The sequence below is a fragment of the Piliocolobus tephrosceles genome, chromosome 15 (genome assembly GCF_002776525.5).
Source record: "Piliocolobus tephrosceles isolate RC106 chromosome 15, ASM277652v3, whole genome shotgun sequence".
NCBI classification, from domain to species: domain Eukaryota; kingdom Metazoa; phylum Chordata; class Mammalia; order Primates; family Cercopithecidae; genus Piliocolobus; species Piliocolobus tephrosceles.
Genome location: NC_045448.1, coordinates 51,539,398 through 51,551,424, shown reverse-complemented (window position 1 = coordinate 51,551,424; position 12,027 = coordinate 51,539,398).

The window sequence follows — 12,027 nt, the reverse complement described above, 5'->3', positions numbered from 1 at the left end:
TATTATGGGGATTTCAAATGCTTCCTCACACTTGTAATGGAATGTGATTGGGAAATTCTTGAATAAAATATGTGTGAGTAGGTAGGATTCTTCTCTCCTCTTTTTATATATAAGTATGACATTCTGATTGGATATAAGCTAAACATTTGTCTCTGGGAGTCTGTGATCTAATGAAAACTCCCTAGCGAATTGGAGACAAGAACAACAGCATAGTCAGCAGTTCAAAAAGAGAATGCATTGCAGGGTATTAAAATATGGCTAGTGGCCAGATTAGAAAATGTTGAGACAAGCACAATATTTACAGGGTATATGTAAAGGGTGAAGTTCCCAGGTCTCTTTGTCTAGAATATGAGAGAATTCAGATGCATAGATGAAAAGGAGGCATTCAAGCTGGAATGATGTGAGCATTCCAAACACGTGGGGTGGCCTGGGTAGAGGCTCAGAGAAGATGGAGCAAAGATAATTTTAAGATGTGGGTGTGAACTAAATCTTCAGGAAGGAGACTAACAGGAAAAAAGAGAAACACAATTGAGAAAGAGCATTGGGAATAACTATGTTAATGGAAACATTAAAAAAGAGACCTGCATGAATTGAATTTGGGGCACAGATTTGGTATTTAGTGACAAAGGTAGCAACAATTCTTACTGCCCAAAAATGTCCTAAGTGAATCACGTTAGTTTTGGTGGCCCCAGTCTTCCTTTTTTGTATTTCCTCAGTTTTCTGTTTCTCTTCTTCCTTCAATCAAAAGGTGATGTCTGGAAAGATGCTACTCAAATAATTCACTGTTACGTGAAAATTTCTATTAAAGATAAATGGGTTATCCTTCCAAAATTAATTTGCATGTTATCATGGGATAAAACCTTAATCTCAATTTATAATTATTAAATGCCAGTCATATGTGTTTAGATCCTCGAGAGCATGCTACATTGAGGTTGTACTACATAGCATGCCATGCATCTAACTATCTTTGGGGATAAACTGAGCTCCCTGTAACGTAGGTTAATTTTCATGATGATGCTAGAAATTTAGCATACTTAATTATGAGACCCGATTATAGCTCCTATGTTCTGTATTGGAAAAGAACTTGTCATAGGTAAGGTAACAATAAAAACAAAAAGCAGTGATATCTCCTGTGAGGTTTTTATCTTCCTAGCCATTAATAGATTGTTTTAAAAGTGCTAAATGTATATAGATTGATACAATAATATTCTCACCATTATCAAGAAGTTGAACGGTGAGTTCCATAAACTTTCCATAGAGTTTCATAAAGTTCCATAAAGTTTTAGAGACCTATGCAGATTTTTTAGTATTTGTATTCTAGATTCTAATTCCTATTCTAACTTTTGCCCAGTGGAACAAATCTCAAATCTTCCTTTCTGGGTCCATAATTGACACCTTTGCAAGTTTATGTTTATCTACAGCTCCTGAGAGCTGTAGAACTTGTTCAATTTGATTTCTTTAAGGCATCCAGAAATCCCATTATTGCACAGATCCGCCTTCTCAGCACAAGGCTTTGCTGTCAATATTGCATTCCTCGAGTCTTCCACACATGGATTAAAACATAAAAAAAAAAAAAAATAAGTTATTCCCCTTTGGTAGATTTGAGAGTATCTGTGTCTGACTGTACAAACATTAGTCCTAGCAAATGTAGTGAGATTTTTTTTTTTTCTGGGCCACATCCTTAAGCAAGAATCAACCATGGAAGAAAAATAGCTATGGGAAGATTGCATCATATTCCCAGAAGAAAATACAAGGAATTATTTAGTCTATAGAAAAGGAAGCATGCCACGGATAGGTCATTTCTTTTAGGGTTGGGAAGCATTTCAGGTGGGTGAAAAAATAGGACTCAATGGGAAAACTACTAAGTGATAAATTTTAGTTCAGTATAAAGGGTAACTGTATAAAGTGATTGTCCCAGTCATTGTAGATGGCATAAATTTCCCCAGAATGAAGAAAGCTCCCTGTCACTGGAAAAATTTAGATTTTCACACATGCTTCAAGAATTAGGTGGGGATAGTAAAAGATTAGTAGTTCCCTTTCAACCTACAAATTTTGTCTGTAGTGGTTTTTCTAAGTTACCTTTTGGAGAATTTTTTAACTCTCCATGCATTTCATTTTTCTTTTTTATTTAATGTTTATTTTTCTCTCAATCCTTTTGTTCTCCATGTTATTGTAATGCAATCTGGGCATATATATTCACAATAAGGAATCCGTGACCTAAATTGTTACCTTTCTCAGGAATACTTGAATTCAAAAGAATATGGGAGGAAGAAAACAATGCTTAAGTAAATAAATTTCTAACCACTAGAATTAAATATTAGTATAAACCTAGTCAAGAGAAATCTTTAAGCAAAATGTGCTTCTCAGTGTCCCCTCAACAGAAAACATAGTTGTATTTGTTTCCTTAACACAAATATGAAATTAAATCCTACATAATTCGGATGTGTTTTTAGTAAAGTAACAAAATTTACTCTTTCAAAAACATTTTTAAAAACATCATCTTGCGGGCCTGATGCAGTGGTTCAGCCTGTAATCCCAGCACTTTGGGAGGCTGAGGCACGCGGATCATGAGGTCAGGAGATAGAAACCATCCTGGCTAACACAGTGAAACCCTGTCTCTACTAAAAATATAAAAAATTATCCAGGCATGATGGCACGCACCTGTAGTCCCAGTTACTGAGGAGACTGAGGCAGGAGAATCCCTTGAACCTGAGAGGGCGAGGTTGCAGTGAGCTCAGATCGCACCACTGCACTCCAACCTGGGCGACAGAGCAAGACTCCATTTCAAAAACAAACAAACAAGAAAACATAATTTTGTTATCAAATAAATTATTTCAAGTTCACTTATATTAAAATAAATAAAATGAGATTGTCAACACAATAATCAGCAAGTTTAGTGCAATATGATAAGACAGAAAAAGACACAAATAGAAGCTGAGATAATCTAGGTCCCAATTCTGGTTTTCACACCAATAACTTGGGTCACCATAAGCAAATCATTTAACTTCTTTGGGAGGCTGTTATCCAACCTTTACAATGAGGGAGTTGAAATAAATAATCACTAAGATCCTTTCCAACTCCAAAGAATACCCTAGGCCAAAAGTTAAGAAAGCACCTTTCACAGGCACACAGATGCCTAAACAGCTGGCAAAGTTTGGGACTTTGCCTCCTGGGCCACTATGTGGTACCTTTCCATCCATCCCAAACATAAAGAATTTTCTGCTTCCCATAGACTAAAAGATAATTACTGAGAGAACATCAAGATACCTGGTGACAGAGCCTTCTGGGCAAAACTGTTCCCACTTATGGGGTTTACACAAACAGAAATATGACAAAAACATATTTTGGCCACTTTAGGACAAATTACTAAAGAGACCACAAAAAGCATTGCAACAAAACAAAATTCTCTAAATTCCTTAGCTTAAATGGTTTTAGTGAAATTCTTATGTTTTATGTAGCTAATTGCTAGAAGTCTAACTAAAACTAAAATTACAGTAGCTCAATGCATAAAAGATATTTTAGCCTTGGCTTTGGCTTTTTTGGCTCCTGACGGAGCCAAACGGTTTTAAAGGCTGATGAGGACCTGCCCATCTCCATTTTCATGTGGCCTAAAATGTTTTATAGGTGATACGCCTTTTGGTTCTAAGTCTTCTGGCTACCTAGGTCCCACCGAGGAATAGGATGGACAAATGGAAGGCATCCACACCTCCCTGGCAACAATATGGGACAAAATAAAAGTTTGGCCTTCAAGGTTGCCTCTGGTAAATTTCAGCTAAAAGGAGGAAGTAAGAAATAAAAATAAAGTCCTAAGCCCTCACAACTAACTGAATGGAAATCTTATTAATGAGAAATCTTAAAACTGAGTTCCTGGCCATGACGAGATGGGAGGTCAGACATGCCATATTATAACCCCTCCTTCAGTAAGTTCCATTAGGCTTTCTTCCTAAAGAAAGGGTTAAACAGAATCCAGCCATTTATAAAGACTCCGCCATTGATATCAACCACCTGACTGTTGATCTTCCCTTTTGTGGTTTTGACACAACAATCAACCAGCATTTGTTCCTAATAAGAGACCAGTGACCATGGAGTAGCTCTGGCTAGTCTATGGAGGAGGCTCAGTGAGGGTTTTCGTGTCCTCTACTTCACCTTTTGACGTCAGAGGGCTGAAAACTCTACCCTCAGATAACGCTGGTGCTGCCATTTTTTGAACATGGGACCCATGGAGAGGTATGAAGTTCAATTGCAGATGCACATGATTCTTCTTTAATAAATACACATAACTCCTACTCAGAAAAAAATAAAAAGAAAATCCTTCTGTTCTAAACTGTTACCTAGTTATTGCCACTAACAGAATTTTATCTTGCACTATGGAAAATATACTCAATCAGAACCAGGTCAAATAAATTTATATTTTTGTAAGTGAAATTCATTTCTAAGGCATAATCACAGAGATGTGGACAGAAATGATTTTCAGTTGCATTCTCACAAACAAATGTTTCAGCTCCTGTATTTTTATCTGTTTCTTGTAACTACTTTAAGTTAATTGGGCTTGCAATGTGCCATAATCACCAGGCTCCCTGGCCAAGGTTCTGACTGTACTGAATAATCTCACAGCACGGTATTTGGTCACATAGAGGCATATCTGTAACTTTTTGACTTGTCTTTAATGTTTTGATCCCTGCTTTGGGAGCATACCTTTTATTTGCCTTTACCGAAATCCTTCAAATAAGATGACAACCCATTGACTATGCTAGCATACTCTATGTATTTATGTTTTAATCCCAAACTCATTCGTGAGGCATTTGCTCCACGAAACAAATCAAATTATAAGCAACAACTAGAAGAGAAAAGTATGCTGAACCAATATGCCAAGCACAATGTAGTTAAAATAGTTAAAGGTTCTATTCTCTCTTCCCTGTGTATTTATTATGCAGTGGTAAAATAAGGTAAAGAAAAGTAAGCTTAAATATTACCTTGATGGAAACCTCTTATTTAAGTCAAAATATTAGAGCAGAAGTTAGCAGATACTTATTTAATGAGTCAAATAGTAAATATTTTGCAGGCCATGTGGTCTTGGCCACAACTACTCAACTCTTCCAATGTTGCATGTTAACATACATAGACTATACACCAGTTTGGATATGTTCTAAAGAAACTTTATTTACGAAAACAGTCCGTGGGTGATACTTGATGGTTTGGCTATAGTTTTCCCACACCTGTATTACAGTATACTTTATTAGGTGTATGTTATAGTTGGGTAAAGTTATAGTAGAACAGTATTCGAATTACAGAACCAGATATATAGAATAATGATTGATTTAGCAAAACCAGTTTGCCTAACACGAAAATTTGCAAGTCCACTGCTTGCAAACCATTACTGTCTCCAGAAATTAAGTGATGCCTATAGTAAATTAATCAACTCATGAAACCTAATGAAAAATGTTTGTGACTTCAAAAGAAAAATATTATACTATCACCATAGTCCAAAGACATGTAGAAAAACTTCACAAACTTCATAAAAGTATGCAACATTGCATTCAAGAATGTTGTCTAATATAAGGTCACCTTAGTTTTTACTTCTCCAATGTACAGTATACAATGTTAAAGAGCCAACATACATCTTAGGTACCCCAGAAAGTAACACTACATTCTAGTACTTTATATTTCAAAACATAGGCAACACTTGAGAACTGGTAGTCTATGAGAATGTAATAGCTATTTTCTAAACGGAAGATGGGCTGATTCCAAGGTGAAAGAGACAGATGAGTTTGGTGGGAGGAAAGATACGGGGCTGAACTGAATAGCAAGGAGGTTATAGGAGGAAAGAACAGAGAGTAGAGTTCTATTCCAAGATAATCTATATATTATAGGTTTATCATGTTAAGTTCCTTTTCTATTTTTAAGCAGATCTAAATTCTCCTGGCGACATATTTCTGGTGGCTAAGAATTGGAGGGCTTTGGCTTTCTACTTGACCATGACTCACCTTCTCAGGATCTCAGTAGTTTCTGCTTCTAGTGAAAACATTATTTTCCCAAAACCTGACTCACGGTCACAGAGACTTTGGAAAGAAAGTTATTAGTTTAACAATAAATATTTCTAATTGATAAGACTGAAATAACTGATAATCTAAACAGCAGTGTTTCCTATTCAGTATAGTCCTGAAGGCAATTTTTGGTCTTTAGGACTGAAATTTCTACTACTGAATGTTTCTTGCAACCCTTTTCTAACCTTATGACCTTTACTAACAGCAGATTGAATCACTGATGATTGCTATATGCCGTGATAATTAGTGTGCCACGCCAGTTTCTCAAAAGGACTTGGTTATTCCACTCCATCAATTAAGGATGCACTTAGTAAAGTGCCATCAACATTAACCCAAGAGAAGCTATATATAGTTGATTGGTTACAGCTGCATAAAAAGAAGTCCTAGATTAGTAGGCTGAAATTCTATTTCATTCTATTGGCCCCAAATTGGGGAGAATTTGAGCAAACACATAACCCTTCTGCATATTTTTCTATAAAATAAAGGAAATATTAATTACTTTGCCTACTTTATGGAGTCAAAATAATATGTTATTTAAGTTATTTGAAATGCACAAGGTACACACATATATTTTATAATGATCTTTGGTAATTTTGGCAAACACAGTAAACATTAAAATATGTAAAATAAAAACAAAACATACGATAAAAATAAAAATTGTATTTTCTATTTGTCTTAGCTTATGTTTTCAAAAAAAGCAGAGATTGAGACAAGAGGTTGAGTTTGTTTGGGGAAAGGATTCATAGAAAGTGAAGGGAAAGTCAACGCAAGAAGACACTTCCAGATTGGTTACCACTAACAGCAATTAGTGCTCAATCCTATTGAAATCTTGGAGCTACAGAGAGCTAGCCTTAGAATGGTACATCTGTGAGTTGAAAGAAGAGAATGTGGCTGGGTGCAGTGGCTCACGCCTGTAATCCCAGCACTTTGGGAGGCTGAGGCGAGTGAATAACCTGAGGTCAGGAGTTCAAGACCAGCCTGGCCAACATGGTGAAACTCTGTATCTACTAAATATACAAAAATTAGCCAGACATGTTGGTGTGTGCCTGTAATCCTAGCTACTCGGCAGGCTAAGGCAGGAGAATCACTTGAACCTGGGAGGCAGAGGTTGCAGTGAGCCGAGATCATGCCACTGCACTCCAGCCTGGGCAGCAAGAGTGAAACTCCATCTAAAAAAAAAAAGTTTATCCTTTGGCTATTGCTTTCCATTGGTTTAGGCTTGTCCAAGGAGCTATATTACCTCCTTACCACATTTACGTTGTACATGCATGTGTGACCAAGATTACTTCAGACTCCCATACTGAGTATCAAAGAAGTACCAGGAAGGAAGAGCTGATACTGAGGTAAGGTGTTTCTCAGTTCCACATTCATGAAGCTAGCTGCTACAAAAGAGCTTTTAGATAAAAATGAGCTAAGAGAACATGAGTCAGAACATAAAAGGCACTTGGAATACCATTTGAAAGTAGATTAAATACTATTATTCTACTTTTACATTACTGAATAACTTATTAAAGAAATTTAATCCTTTCCAAATCCTTAACATTGTATTTTCTTCTACCTTCATAAGACTTTGTTCAAAACATTGAATGAAGATTCTTAAGTTCTGGTGTACATAGTTGGAGGAGGAAAAATGCTCTTCCATGAATTTTAGGAAAAAGTAGGAAATAGATGATATATTCTTATCAGATAATTTTGAAACAGTGAAATATATAAAAATCTAAAAATTAAAATAAAGGGTTTTTTTTGAACATCAAAGATCAACACTAAAATAAGTATGGCAAATGTATTCCTACAGTTTTAAAAATATAATGATGACAAAACTTCTACATAAAACAGTAATTACCCATTGTATACAAAAATAAATAAACTCTAGAATAAATTAAGTTTTAATAATGGAAAAATAACTTTCTGGCTATGAGAGTGTAACTACGAAGTCTGTTGGTAAAGGAAGTTGAGAAGTCTTCTTTATCTGGAAATAATTGAAGCAATCCTGTATACAACTGAGGAATGGATTAAAACAGTGATTCTAAGTCTGCTGGTCATTTATTATTTTCTCTTATCTTCATTATCTGCTTTTTGCTCTATATTGTAGGGAACTGGGTACTGCAAGGTAACATTTTCAGGCTTCCATGTCAACTGGCTTCTGGATAGATGCAACCACTAGGAGACACAGGGAATTAGAGGGAGTGGGAAAGGAATATCAAAGGAAGTTTCTTCCTCACTGTAGTTCTTCCATTCATGGTTCTAGTTCCCTCCAGGTGATTCCGATTCTGGGCTCTGATTTTCACTGTTTCTCTCTAACCCGAGGAAAGAAACTGGCTTCCTGCCACTGCTAATTCCTAGGTGACCTTGCCTTCCTCATGCTTGGCTTTCAGTTTTCCCAACATCTCCTAAACGAATCCCTGCTATTAACTCTTCTCTATTGTTCTATCTGGCATGCATGGGCTCTACTTTTCTTACTAAAGTCTGACTGATGCAGTACTCTTGCCTTGCAATAACAGTTCATGTCACATTCTTCTTAATGATGCCTCGTTTAGTCAGTGAATTTCAGGTAAATTTCAGTGTGAGGCTGCAGGAGATAATATGCTCCAAGGGATTATAGCAGACTGTGTGTTTTGGGAGGTGGCATGTGAAAGTATATTTTTGCAAAGAATTATCAAGTGATTTTGATACCCCTAATTGGCACATGCCCTTCATTCCTGCGGGTGACATTCTTTGAATTTGATATTTTAGATCTCTTCAAGATGTTTGATTCTACAGTCATAATGCTTTCTTCCTATATGATCATCCTTTAATTTTGACAATTAAACATGTTTCTAATTCTTCCCTAAGAGAGAGAGAGAGAGAGAGAAAAAAAAAACATAGACAAGAAATCTGTACATACAGGAATGTAGTACATCTCTAAGACAGGAAGATTTGAATTATCTAGCACTATTCAGAGGCTTGCAGTTGAAGGGAGAAAAATCCACCTGCTGACCTAAATGAAGAATCGATATTGTTCCTCAAAGGTAGGTCAAAAGGAAGATAAGCAGTATATAGTATGCTGACAGTAAATTTTAGCACTGAGGAAAAACATAGGGTCTGGCTCAGGTTCACACAAAGGGCGAAATCTGACTTGAGCTAGCACTTCATTTACAGTTCAAATAAGACAAATGCTCCCTACAGCGTGAGGCCTGGTTTCCATAACCCCAAAATGCCTAGGAGTACAAAAGGTAGAAACCATCTGAATATTTTTTCTGAACATCAGACATAATAGTAAACAAAGTATTGGAAAAAATGGGGAGTATGATGGCAATTTTTTTTCTTACCAAATAAAATTAGAAGAGAACAAAAAGGAAATGAGGCTATGGAGTCTTAGTGTTTCCATTTGATTCCAAATTCCACTATTTCCTAGTTGTGTGACCTTGGGCACGTTAACCTCTTTAGCCTCAGTTTGCACATCTATAAAATTGAATAATAATAATAATTCCTGCATATTGTATTGAGAGAATTGAAGGAAATAATCTATATAAATTGACACATAGTATATGCTCAAGGGGAATTAATTGGTTGCATTATTTTTAGCATTTTGATTTTTTTTTCAGAATCTCTCTGAAAATAACAGAAGAAAAGAAAAGCTACTAAGAGGAATGCACTGCCTTTTTGTACAAAATGATTTGCTCTCTTGATAAAGATGGCATCCTGGAGCAGTTACCCCAATCTGAAAATGGTAACAGGGTCACTTTTCCATCAAATGGAATGTTTCTGCTCGGTGATGAAGTGGCTAATCTTCTGGAAGAACACAATCTTGTTTTTTTATCATGAACATTTGTTCCTTAACTCTCCAGCTTCCATTTCCCCCTTTTCAGGCAATTGCCCCCAATTTTGGAACAGGTAGGGAATCTACTTCTTCCAGGTATGGGGTTTGGATGTGGTTCCATTTTTTGTTTCAGGAGCTCATGAGACCCACACTTCAGCCAATCTATGTGTCATATTTGCCTGAATGCAGTTGTTATATTAATATGACTTCATTTATTCTCCTGTTGATGGACATTTAGGTTGTTCCCAACTTTTTATAATGTATTCTAGCATTCTTTCTCCCACTAGCTCATTGTGTGAAATTCTGCAAGCCAAGTCTTCATAGCCTTCATTTTATCAGCTATAAAGTATGAAATGTGGATTAAATGTTCTCCAAATTTTCATTCTGTGCTAAAACCCTATGCTCTATATTCCCTGAATACTGACATATCACATGAAACAGCCAGCCCCTATCAATGCTTTCCTGTTGGGCTTTCTCATCTTCTTGGCCTCTATGAGTCACCTAAGATCAGGGTGCTCAGCAAGTGCTGTGCAGTGCACTGTTTGACTTCCCCAGGCTCCAATATGCTCATATTGTGGTCCATTTCTTCTAGCCACATGTCTTCCCATTGTCCTCATATGCCACTATAGCAACATCTGTGCTGTCTGCTGCAGACTTCACCTTAGGGAAATATTCACCACTATAGGAAGACAGGCTCTACCTTGCAGAGCTCTTTGGCTGTTTGGGAAAACAAACATATTCTTCCAGATGGGTTGTTAGCACAGTATTTCAGAATTGATTCTATATTGGCCATTATCCAAGAATCCCTGCAAAGAAGCTTCAAAGGAATAGGCTCAGAAAAACCTGACCCCATAACCTGCCTATTCTATAATCTTAGTCTGGACATACATGTTCTTACTCTTCCATAAACCATTCATTTTAGCAAGGCTGGTTGACCTGATACCAAAAGCATATTTGAGAAAGAGAGACAGAGGACTCAAAAGAAATAAAATCTGCCTTGTCAGTTAAAATTCCTCTATCACCTAAAAAACATTAGTGTATTTACCGCTACTGGCAAGATTTTGATGCAAGGATTTTGCTTTTCAATAACATGGTTTAGTCTTTCAAACCATAAGAGATGTGAAAGTTCACTTTAATAACATCAACCATCTTGACTAGAGTAAAATGTTATCATAAAAAAATACCCCAAAGTCCCTAGTCAATTACTGTTAGCTATTAAAACTGACAGTTATTAAAAAGAGTTTTCAAACTATAGTCATTCAAAACAACTGTTAAGAAGTGGAAGTTAAACCTTTCTGAGTATCAGGATTCTGGTTCCCCTTCTGCCACAAATGGTGATGGTTAGGTTTAAGTTTAGATTTTGACACAATGAAGCACGATGATTTTCTGCTCCTTGTGGTATGATTCTAGCATGAGATTGTTCCTCTTTTCTTTTCTGCTGTATCGAATGAATGATAACTTGTGTGAGGAAGGAGGTGAGCTTAGTCAGCACTTATGCTTATACCATGTTGATGATGGCAGTGGAGAAATGGTTTCTTAACTTTCAGTTGCAAATAAAGAAAGTTATAAGATCTTATAGTATCAAGTGATCTTAAAGTTCTGGAACTGAGAACCTTTCTAGATACATCAGACTAAAAGTTAAATAGAGTGTTCTGATTAAATAGGAAGATAAGACCACACTTATATTAGGTTATAATTATAAATAGAAGTAAGAATTTTATCAAATTATACATTAAAGGCTTTTTTAAAAATAATTTTTCAGTGCATTTCATATCTAAACATATGTTAGGAAATAGTAGATAAGAGTAGACTTTCTAAAACTGTTGCATATCAAAATAATAAAAACAGATGATTAATGGTTCCTATTTTGATTTTAGGGGTAAGGATACTTTACATTGAAACCTGCTGATTTAAACCTCTGAATGAAGATCTCTAACTAATCGTTTATCAGGTTTCATTGTATCCTTTCCTCCCCTTCTTCTTTACATTTTTTCTTTCCTTTTTGTTTCTCCTTCCTTCTTTCTTTCTATGATAATCAATCATCTTTAAAGTAAATCCATAATTCTGAACATTTAAAGTCATAATCATATTGTCACCATGCATGTAAAAGTGATTATCCATATAATGTCAAATTAACTGTCTGGTGGTTCTAAAGTGCTTGGCAATGATGTTGAGGGGGGTGAC